At 42.9% G+C, this 10,893-nt stretch overlaps 1 long non-coding RNA gene across 3 annotated transcripts; it reads right to left on the minus strand.

Moving 5' to 3' along the window:
* Positions 1-1,662: 1,662 nt before the first annotated feature.
* LOC120395916 lies at positions 1,663-10,533 on the minus strand. 3 transcript variants are annotated; one of them, XR_005592885.1, is made up of 4 exons: positions 10,486-10,533; positions 8,811-8,900; positions 8,041-8,145; positions 1,663-1,971 (listed from the first exon to the last, which is right to left on the minus strand). It is a non-coding gene; the product is annotated as an uncharacterized LOC120395916 (long non-coding RNA). The 3 variants fall into 3 exon arrangements; XR_005592886.1 differs by lacking the exon at positions 1,663-1,971 and adding an exon at positions 7,893-7,918; XR_005592884.1 differs by lacking the exons at positions 1,663-1,971; positions 8,811-8,900 and adding an exon at positions 7,892-7,918 and having other exon boundaries at positions 10,486-10,527.
* Between the last annotated feature and the right edge of the window lie 360 nt (positions 10,534-10,893).

Below are 10,893 nucleotides of genomic sequence, written 5' to 3' on the forward strand. Positions count from 1 at the left end.
ATCTTCAGGGTTGGGTGCTGGTGTCTTGAGGACTGGGTGAACTACTGCATTGTTCAAAGAGCTTGGTAGATGTGCTTCTCTGGAAGGAGACAGTGACTATTTCCCTTAGTAATGTGCACTGTCATTTTTCATTGTCTTTTACATGCCAGGAGGGCATGCATCCATTTCACAGGATGTGGCTTTGATGTTTTGCAAGACTTTTTTAGCTTCAGGATGTACGATGGGGACAAATGCAGTCAGAGGTGGTGAGGCAGATAATGCAGTTTGGTCTGGGGTGGAATTTTCTTTCTCAGTTATCTCCATACACATTCTCTTGATCTTACCAGTGTCATATGCTGACAGATCTTTACAGTGATTGTTGCTTAGGTCTGGTGTCTCAGTTATGCAGACTGAGTTGATTAGCCGTCTCACTGTGTGAAATAGATCATGTCATAGTTTCAAGGTAACTGCGCCTGTATCCCCACCTCCTCCCCCTCCCTCAGTGGTCCACTCCATACGTGCCCCTTCAGGTCTCCAGGCACCACCTGTCTCTGGGAAGGGACCCTTCTGAGTTAATTAAGGCTGCACGTCTCACTGCCTTACACTGTGATACCCCCAGCAAGGAAGTGGGCCTAATGGTTGAGGCCTGTGTTTTGCTTTCTCTCTGAGGGCTATGAACAATATATTGCCAGCAGTTACCAAAGCAAGCACATTTATTCTTAAGGTAAAGGTGTTACAGAGGAAACATAATAGAAACAAGAAACATTTTCAACATACACTAAACATAGCAGGACTCACCCATCAGTCTTACAGGGCATTGGTAGGCCAGAGTCTTTCCAACACTTCTGCAAGGGTTGGGTCTCCCATTGGACAAAGTGCAGCCCTGTCCATTTTCTGGATCAGAACCAAGGTTCTGAGTCAGGTTAAAACCAGCCTATTTATATCAAAAAGACCTTTCTTTGTCTGTTGTTCCGTGTAAAACCCAGTTTGAAGCAATATATGCAAGCCTCCCCTGGGAGTGGTACCTCTCTGCAGATGTTTACAACCTGAGTGATTCATTTTAATCACCTCCACCATTTTTACCCAGAGGAGCTCTGGTAACAATTTGTGGCATACCATCCCAGCCCACAGTGATTCATAAACTTACAATATGCTCCCTGAGCGATACTGCATGCAATTGTAATATCTGTCACAGCTCTACTGGCTGTGATTCTGACACATTGATTGCAGAGGAGTAGAAGGCTCATTTGCTTCCTTTATGCAGTAGTGTAGTCCTTGCAAGTGTGGTTTGTGCTGCTAGCAGAGGGATTCATGATGTTTCTTGCACCACTTGCATTCTAACTTTCTGCATCTGCTCATCATCTGCCAGATGTGTGAACTATGGTGATTGTCTCAGTTGGCATGGGTAGAGTGCACAGCCTGGGACCCAAGAATAGAGGATAGGGAGCAACAGGTGATTGTACTGTTGTGTTAACCTCTAGGACAAGTTGAAAACCAAGGGAGTTAAGATGTCTTTGGTTGCTCACCATCTTGGAAGGAAGGAAGGAAATCTCTGATCTCTGTTTGAATGAGGTGATCAGACCAGGAGAGTGATATGTTTGTAACCTCTCCAAGATCCAGTTCTAAACTGAAGTTAGGATCTAACATATGCCTGCATATGTAAATCCAGAGACTGCCTGGGAGAATCTCATGGTTTCCATGTAGGCCAAGAAATCAAGTACTACTCTGTCACTGAGATTGTCTATGTGAAGGCTGAGGTCACAGAGGACAAGGAATTTGCGGGCTTCCAGTACCATGCTAGACTGTAGCTCTGACTTATTCCAGGTAGTTGACAGAGTTTCCATCTGGAGATGTGTGCATGACGTGGGCATGTAGGTTCCTCTTAACCTTCATCTCACAGATCATGTAGATGCGCTCAGATGTTTTTTGTTTCTGGGATGGAACATTTTCTTGGAAACCACTGGCCCAGTTCCACTGTGTGAACTGACCATCCTAAGAAGCAATAGTAAACAGCCTCTCTCGTAAATATATTCAGAGAGAACTTTTTCTAAAATTTTTTAAACAACCTTTAGGTTCATTTCCTGTTCTGCATTATCTTAAGAGAACACCTTAATTTATTACCCATCTGATTTATTTCTTTTCTGGTAGCAATTTGTTCTTATTAATAGGAAGATATTACATATACATCAGGCTTTCCTAACCCGAGCAAGTCTGATTTGAAATAGAATTGCAATCTCTTTTTAAGGATGGGAAATGAGTATTTTAGAGGTGATTCATAAAGTCTAGATTGGTTGCATCTCCTTTCATGGTCAGTTTTATATGTGGGTCAAAAGAAAGAGACATTGGGCTTGATTTGCCATTGAATTATTCCAGCTCTATTCTATCTGGTGTAACCCTCTTTATCCCAATAGATTTACATGGATGTAAAACTGGAATAATGCAGTATAAATTGAACCCTAATGAGATTTTTCATACTCTGGAAGGCAGTGTATATGTCACTTCGTCCTAATGAGATTATTTTCTTCCTTTACTAACTAGCAAATTAATTTTAGAAAAGTGTGGTACAAACTAAAGTTGGGTGAAACTCCATCTTTACAGCTCATATGTACATTTTTTTCCCACCTGGGTTCACATCCCCTGAGTTTCACCTTTCAAGGAGTGAAAAGCAAGCAGCAGCCAAATTTCACCCAGTTTTAGGTCAAAATGATGTGAAATGGCAAATATTCCAAGATTTTGACACAAAACCATAAACTGACGTGCTCTGCTTGAGAATTGGACCCATGTTCATTTTACAAGTTTGTGAATCCGAACAAATCTTACCTATTCTGATGTTTGAATTTCTAATCAACTCTGAAAAGCAAGTGTATTTCTCAGTTCGGGGTTTCATTGTGAATGTTTGGCACAGTGGCAGTGCAAACCTGCACAGGTAGGTAACAGTACAAAGGTAGGATTCTAGTACTGTGTGCCTTGATGACAGCTTCAGGTCCCTTTTGTAGAGCTGAATTTATCTGAGCCTTGTTTGATTCCCATCTTTAATTACAGTTCTTTAGTAAAACCTGTTAACTGTGGGTTTTTTTTGTTTTGTTTTGTTTTTTGGAAGCATAAATTCAAACATGATGTATATTAGGGATTAGTCAAGGGAATTTCAGTTTCAGGACTATACTTTGTCCACAAATTCAGAAGACCATTTAAACTGAATCTACATTCTGCCTTGTCTCTAGGAGTTAGATCCCCTAGTCATGGGGGGTTCATCTAGGCTGATGGCATGGCTTGACAATGATATAGCAGTTCATGATGTTATGTCTCTTATTCTGTGCCCATAATGCAAGTCACTCAATGAAATTAATGGTAGGTAAATGTAAGATGAACTAAAAGCAATATTTATTCACAGAGCTTCTGGAATTCACTGCTGGAGGAACTCCAGGTGCCATGTGCTATAGCTGGTTTTAAAAATGTTATGACTAATAACATTTGTAGTTAAGCATGATTACCATCCTGGATAATCAGACCTAATGTGTTATTCCTGCAGGGGTGAGGCAGGAATTTTCAATATACAGCACTGCACAAATAACCAAGTGCATTATGAACAGGAGTACTTGTGACACCTTAGCCACAAGTATTTGAGCATAAGCTTTCGTGGCCTACAGCCCCACTTCATCGGATGCATGCAAGGGCATTATGGTTTTTTATTTTTTATTTTGAGTTCTCCTGAAGCATCAGTCAGCAGTCATTGCCAGAAGCAGGATACTGCACTCAAAACACCAGTGGTCTGATCTAGCTTGACACTCTGCTCATAGAATCTAGTTCTTAGCTGGATTTAATTTGTGTTCGAAATAGTCAAGATCTACTTTGGATAGATTCCAGTGTCAAATCTGAAAATGACAATAAGAGCATTTAGGGCTATAAACATATCAGCAAATGCTTGTCTTGCACATGACTTCTCTAATTCTTGTGCATTGTTAGCATGGGCAGCATCATTAAATAGCTTGTCACAGCATCATTAAACAGTTTGTCACAGTCAGATACATTGTTGTCTGCAATCAGATGGTCAGCAATTGCAAGATTTTATTTGGGTTTTGATTTGCATGCTATTGTGAAGTGATTCAATTCATTTCATTTTGTATGGAGATGAAGAAGACAGTTTGGAAGCTGCATTTTGTTTGGATAATCTGATATGCATGTTGTATTAAAGAACGTATTTTTTGGTTTGAACATATTTGGGTTTGATTTTCTAGCAATCCTCAGCCCTTGTGGGTCCAGCCCTCTCTCTCTTTTGTTTTTATTAGGTCTGTCAATTAATCTCAGTTAACTCATGCGATTAACTCACAAAAATTAATCGTGATTTAAAACATTAATTGTGATTAACTGCAGTTTTAATCACATTGTTAAACAATAGAATACCAATTTAAAATGATTAAATATTTTGGATGTTTTTCTACATTTTCAAATATTTGATTTCAATTTACAACACAGAATACAAAGTGTATAGTGGTCAATTTATATTATTTTTATTACAAATATTTGCACTGTAAAAATGATAAACAAAAGAAATAGTATTTTTCAATTCACTTCATACAATACCATAATGCAATTTCTATCATGAAAATGCAAGTTACAAATGTAGATTTTTTTGTTACATAACTGCACTCAAAAACAAAACAGTGTAAAACGTTAGAGCCTACAAGTCCACTCAGTCCGACTTCTTTTCTCAGCCAATCACTAAGACAAACAAGTTTGTTTACACATACAAAAGATAATGCTGCCCGCTTCTTATTTACAGTATCACCTGAAAATGAGAACAGGTGTTTGCATGGCACTGTTGTAGCCAGCATTGCTATGTATTTACATGCCAGATATGCTAAACATTCGTATGCGCCTTCATGCTTCGGCCACCATTCCAGAGGACATGTTTCCATGCCGATGACGCTCATTTAAAAAAAAATGCATTAATTAAATTTATGACTGAACTTCTTGGGGGAGAATTGTATGTCTCCTGCTCTGTTTTACCTGTTTTACATCTCCTGCAAATGTAAACAAACTTGCTTGTGTGAGCAATTGGCTGAAGTAGGACTGACTGGACTTGTAGCTCTAAAGTTTTACACTGTTTTGTTTTTGAATGCAGGGTTTGTTTGTTTTTTGGACATAATTCTACATTTGTAAGTTCAACTTTCACGAAAAGAGATTTCACTACAATACGTGTATTAGGTGAACTGAAAAATACTTTTTCTTTTTTACAGTGCAAATATTTGTAATAAAAATAAATATAAAGCGAGCACTGTACACTTTGTATTCTGTGTTCTAATTGAAATCAATGTATTTGAAACTGTAGAAAATATCCAATATTTAAATAAATGGTATTCTATTATTAATAGCATGATTAATTGCGTGATTAATCATGATTAATTTTTTTAATCACACGATTAATCACGATTAATTTTTTTAATCACTTGACAGCCCTGTTTTTTTTTTCAAATATTTGTGGGTGCTTGGTGATGAATGGTGGTCCTGACTCCAAAATATGTTTTCTATGTATAGGGTTTCTGAGACAGTATGTTGAAATGTCAGAGCAAGAACACGGTTTCAACACACTCTCCACAGACACAAGGTTTTGTGATTGCAATATGTTAAGTCTGAATGGGTCTAACAGACAGACAGTGGAGCTTGCAGTATTGTTGTACCCATGTTGGTCTCAGGAAATTAGAAAGACAAGATGGGAGAGGTAATGTCCTTTATTGGACCAACTTCTGTTGATGAAAGAGACAAGCTTTTGAGCTTATACAGACCTGAAGAAGAGGTCTGTGTGCCTCAAAAGCTACTCTCTCTCTCACTAACAGAAGTTGGTCCAATAAAAGATATTACCTCCCGCACCTTGTCTCTGAGACAATGGAACAACCATCCCAGGGTCTTATTCTGAGGGTATGTTTTCACTTCACAGTTAATCCAGGTAATTTGCATTTGGTTTAATCTAGCCTGAGCATAAGCATTCTCTCAACAGAGCCGTACCTGAATTATTGTGTCATCACAGTTTCTACACGACTGTGTGTGTAGTCGTGGGCATGTGCCATGGTGTTTTGTGCTGTGATGTTCTAGGATTCCTTCCCAGTCAGTTATGGGAGAAATTTCTGTCCTTTGGGGGAATTTTCAGAAGGGCATTGGAGAGGGGTGGGCAATAATTTTTGCAGGGAGGCCAATCCATGAATTTCGGTAACTCATTATGGGCCACACATTTCTACTATATTAATGGAGGGGGTGCAGAGTCTGGGAGAGAGTTTGGGTGCAGGAGGTGAGCTCCGGGATGGTGCAGAGTGTTGGGGTGCAGGAGAGGGTGTGAGGGGTGTGGGCTCTGGGCTCTGGGAGAGAGTTTGGGTGTAGGAGGGGGTTCTGATCTGGGGCAGGGGGTTGAGCTGCGGGAGGGGGTGCAAGGTGCAGGCTCTGGCTGGGAGGCGCTTACCACAGGTAGCTCCAAGCCTGTGGCACAGCAGGGCTGAGGCAGGCTGCCTGCATGCTATGGCCCCACACCACTCCCAGAAGCGGCAATGGCTGGTTGCTGCTGGCACGTCTCTGAGTGCCTCTCCAGGGGAGCGGGGTGGCAAGTCTCTGTGCACTGCCCACGCCTGCAAGCACCACCCCCGCAGTTCCCATTGGCTGGTTTCTGGCCAATGGGAGCTGTGAGGACAGTCCTGGGGGCAGGGGCAGCGCATGGAGCCACCTCCCCCCCACCATGGGCACACAGAGACATACCAACAGCAGCCGTCCACTTCCGGGAGCAGCATGGGGCTACAGCATGCAGGCAGCCTTCCTGAGTGCCCCGCTGCGCCACGGGACTTTTAGTGGCCCAGACTTGGAGATTGCGAGGGGGCAGAGGAGGCCAGACAGAAATGTTAGTCATGGCGGGCTGGACAGAAATGTGTTTTTCCCAACCCTGGCGTTGGAGGACTATGAGCGCTGATGTTTTCATTGCAAAGTGGATGTGTTCCAGCCTGAATTAAAGCAGAATTTAGGCTCCAACATGCCAATCCCCACTTCTCTAGCCATGCCAGGATTAAAACACCCCCCAAAAGTAAGTCAAAGGTTTTTCTGTGTGGATGAGTGGGTGGGCTAAAACCCAGATAAGAGCCTGGGCCAACTGTGCAATGAAGACATATCCTTAGATGGCTTGGCTCACTGACTGGGAGAAACCAGTCTGTGGCAAAAGGAGACTTCATACCATGGTCTTCTAACAAAAAAAAAAGCATTGAGACATGGTAATTGTCTCAGGCACCAGTAGAGATTTGAGAAAAGTTTCCCTGACATGGGGAATGCAGACTGGGGAATGCAATCTGGAAGGCAAACTGAGACCAGGCTGGATCCCAAGAATTCCTGAGCTTGCAAAAATAAATAAATAAAATAAAATGTAAACAGTAAGGCCCGGTCTATGCTACAAAGTTTTACCGGTATGACTTGTCTTCTGTCAGCACAACCTTGCATGTGTCCACACTCAATTTTGATTTCTACGTGCAAAACCCTGAACTCCTGTCAGTGAAGTTGAACCAGCTCCCTGAGTGGCGTTAAGTCCTCTCCCAGCACTCTTCTGCCAGCACAATGCCTATGTGGATGCTGACTTACCTGTACTGGTTCAATCAGTCCCTCAGCAACAATCCCATAATGCTGCTCTCCCCACAGCAGTGACTGCTCTGGTTGAATTTTTGAACTCTGATACCTAGGGGTCACAGTGACCGGATGCCCACCCCGCCTTTAAAATCTTCAAAGTGTTTTGAAGATGCCTCTCTTGTCTTCCTGATAGCCTACCTTTAGGAGCACATCTTTGTGAACACATAGGTATGGCTACAGGTAAAGCTGCAGTTATGAGAACCTCAGGCAAATCACCTATTGGTGCCCAGTCCTACAAAGAAGTCCTGGATTTCCTCAGGATGTGGGGGAAGGAGCAGTGCAAGCCCATCTGCAGAAGTCCAACAGGAATAAAGAGGTTCAAAGGGACATTGCAGAGGTGATGCTGAAGCTGGGTATGACAGGGAGGCATTCCAGTGCTGGGCAAAGAGGAAAGGATTGCAGTAGTCTTACCACAGGGCAAAGGAGGCCAACAAACAGTCTAAGGGTGTCCTCCAGAGCAGCTGCTAGAACTATGTGGCACTAGATGCCAGACGAAGCAGGGACCCTTCTACTAACCTGCGAATGAAAGCAGACATGTCACAGCATCCAAAGGAAGACACCCCAGAACTGAACACAGACAACAAGCCAGTTGAGGGAGGAGACGTGGAGAATGCAGATCCTATGGAGAGCCAGGAGCTCTTCAAGACCCAGTTGAACCCACCCGAGCTTCTCCAGAGGGAACCACTGAAGAGAGGATGGGGACTCAGGTAGGTTTACTTTCTAGCCCCCATTTATGCGTAGCTTTCGTTTTCCTTTCTTCACAGCCCCGCAAACTTCATCCTTCCCTTCTCTGTTTCCCCACCCCCATACAAAATGATGGCAGACCATGGGGCAGGCAGGGAACAAAGGAATTATTTTTTTGAATGGCTGGTTTATTTTAAGAATGCACTGACAGTATTGGTCAAAAAATGACAGTAAGAAAACTATAACCAACCAAAAAGCATTCCCGAATACATACTTTAGCAGAAACCTTTGATGCATTCAAAGGCGGGTGGGAACTAATACAATCAACACAATGCAAATACATTCCTGTACATTCAAAACCGAAAAAGAAATACACACCAGCCAACACCTGAGCATTCAAATTAAATACATTAAAAATACAAAAGAGTGCTTGCAAACAATCCAATAACTGGGCATTTATACTGCAGGATTTTGCAGAAATATCATTGTAAACTTACTGAATGCAAGTCTTCTAACCCCGAACACAATATTTTGTTTTTCCAGGTAGGTCGAAAGTCCAAATTCAGAACAAGTTACTTGCACCTATGCTTAGAGGCAGTGAAGAGAAAGAAATGGTAAGTTGCTGGCTCAGGGGGCTTGGCTTGGACCGGTTCAGGAAACTAGCCAGTGACCACCCCTCTTCTTTACTCTTGGAGCTTCCAGTTTGTCTTGACCCATTCATCCTGTTTGTCCTCATCTGTGTTTACTACACTGTCCCTAGACTTATCAGTCACTCACCAACTTTAGCTCCCCCCCACACAGCTAGAGGATTTGAAAAATACCCTCCTAGATTCACCATGCTCTCTATTGTTACACAGCCCTGAAGCAAGTGGTAGCAAGTGTGGCCCTGTTTGTATTTTGATGCAGATCTTTATGGAAAACATTTTCAGGAGTTGTGCCACTTATCTCTTCATGTCTGCAAGCCTCATAAATCTAGCAATGGCTGGCTGGCTGGCTATTGATGACCAGACTTTGACTGAGGTATCCTTGAGAACCAAGTGCTGAAAGACTGACCATGAGGAGGAGGAAAAAGAAATGGCCAAGGAAGGACATTTTCTCTGAGTGGCTTAAGAGTTCTGAGTGCGGCGCCTGTGAGACCAGGGAATGGAAGGAATGCATGCTGGAGGAAAGGCAAAAAGCGCGAGAGGTGTTTTGGGAGGTGCACCAAGACACCATGCAGGAATTCAGACAATAAACTGAGATGCTCCAAAGTACTGTGGAGCACAGTATCCAAAGGCCTACACTCCAGCAGCCATTATGCTGCATGGACAACTCCTTCTGCCAACGGCCAGGACCATATACAACAGAATTTCCTGCAACAGTATCCTTTCCAGTTAACCTCTCGTGTGCAACAAGCAGACTATATTGTGAGTATACATACACTGACCTGTGAGGCAGCCCAGAGCAGCCAGAATCTTGCACTTTCTTTTTCAGTAGTTTGTTCATTGCTTATTACCTCACAATGCAGTTCTGTTTTTTTAAGTTCTCTGATTCATTTTCTTTGTCTTGTAGTACAGAAATGTAAACATCAGATCGATAAGTGCTCATAAGAGTCAAAAAATTCATAGCCTTAAGGTCTCCCTCAGCTGCACAGTACCTCAGTTTGCCTCTGGTAATTACCGTTGTGTCAGGCTGCTCAAAATCAGCAGTCAGCCTTTCCACTCCGCCTCTGCAAACCCCGTCCCCCCCTTCCACCTCCCCCTGCCGTAACATTTTCCCCTTGGTCTCATGCAGCAATAACAATAGGGATATCTGACTTGCCAACAGTCAGTCTCATTGGAAGATAGCTCCAGTGGCCCTTTAATCTGCCAAATGCACACTCTGCAGTCATCCTGCACCTGATGATCAGATGATCATTAAATCTTTCCTTCAGCTTGCAACTTTCCTAAAAGTCCCGTATATATAAAGATACAAGCCGCATACTTCTTCCCTGACCACTCAACTCTAATATCAGTGAAATATCCGCAATGATCCACCAATGTTTGCTTAATCCTGGAAAAGTACCCCTTTCTGTTTGTGTAGCAAATTGGGGGACGGGGAGATGGAGGCAGGCACAGAATCAGGATATTCTTCCCATCTATTAACCCACCACAGTTCGGGAATCCCATTTCCGTGAATCCATCTATTTCTTACCCACTGCTCAGAGTCACAGTCCTGTACAGTATGTGATACAGCATGGCCAGAAGGCAGCAGGAGAGTGTTAGCAGGGAGCCTTATTCCCTGCAAGGGGTGGAAGGTTTGCTATAGATTAATTAGAGCACCTGAAGCCAATTAGAGTACCAGCAGTGAGTCACATGATATAAACCCCCTGCTTCTGGTCAGACAGTGTGGGTTGTTGGAGCAGGAAGGTTTGGTTGGAGCAGAGAGCGGTTTGAAGGAGTTGAAGCAGAGAACAGTTTTGAAGAGAGACAAAAGGAAAGTTTGGAAGAGTGCTGCAGTGGGCTGAGAAGTCCAAAAACCCTAGGTAAGGGGCACCTGGCTTGTGTAGAAGGAAGGCAAGAAGCCCCTCAACAAGCTGAAGGGCAGGAGAGGGAAGTAACC

The sequence above is a fragment of the Mauremys reevesii genome, linkage group 1 (assembly GCF_016161935.1).
Source record: "Mauremys reevesii isolate NIE-2019 linkage group 1, ASM1616193v1, whole genome shotgun sequence".
NCBI classification, from domain to species: Eukaryota; Metazoa; Chordata; order Testudines; family Geoemydidae; genus Mauremys; species Mauremys reevesii.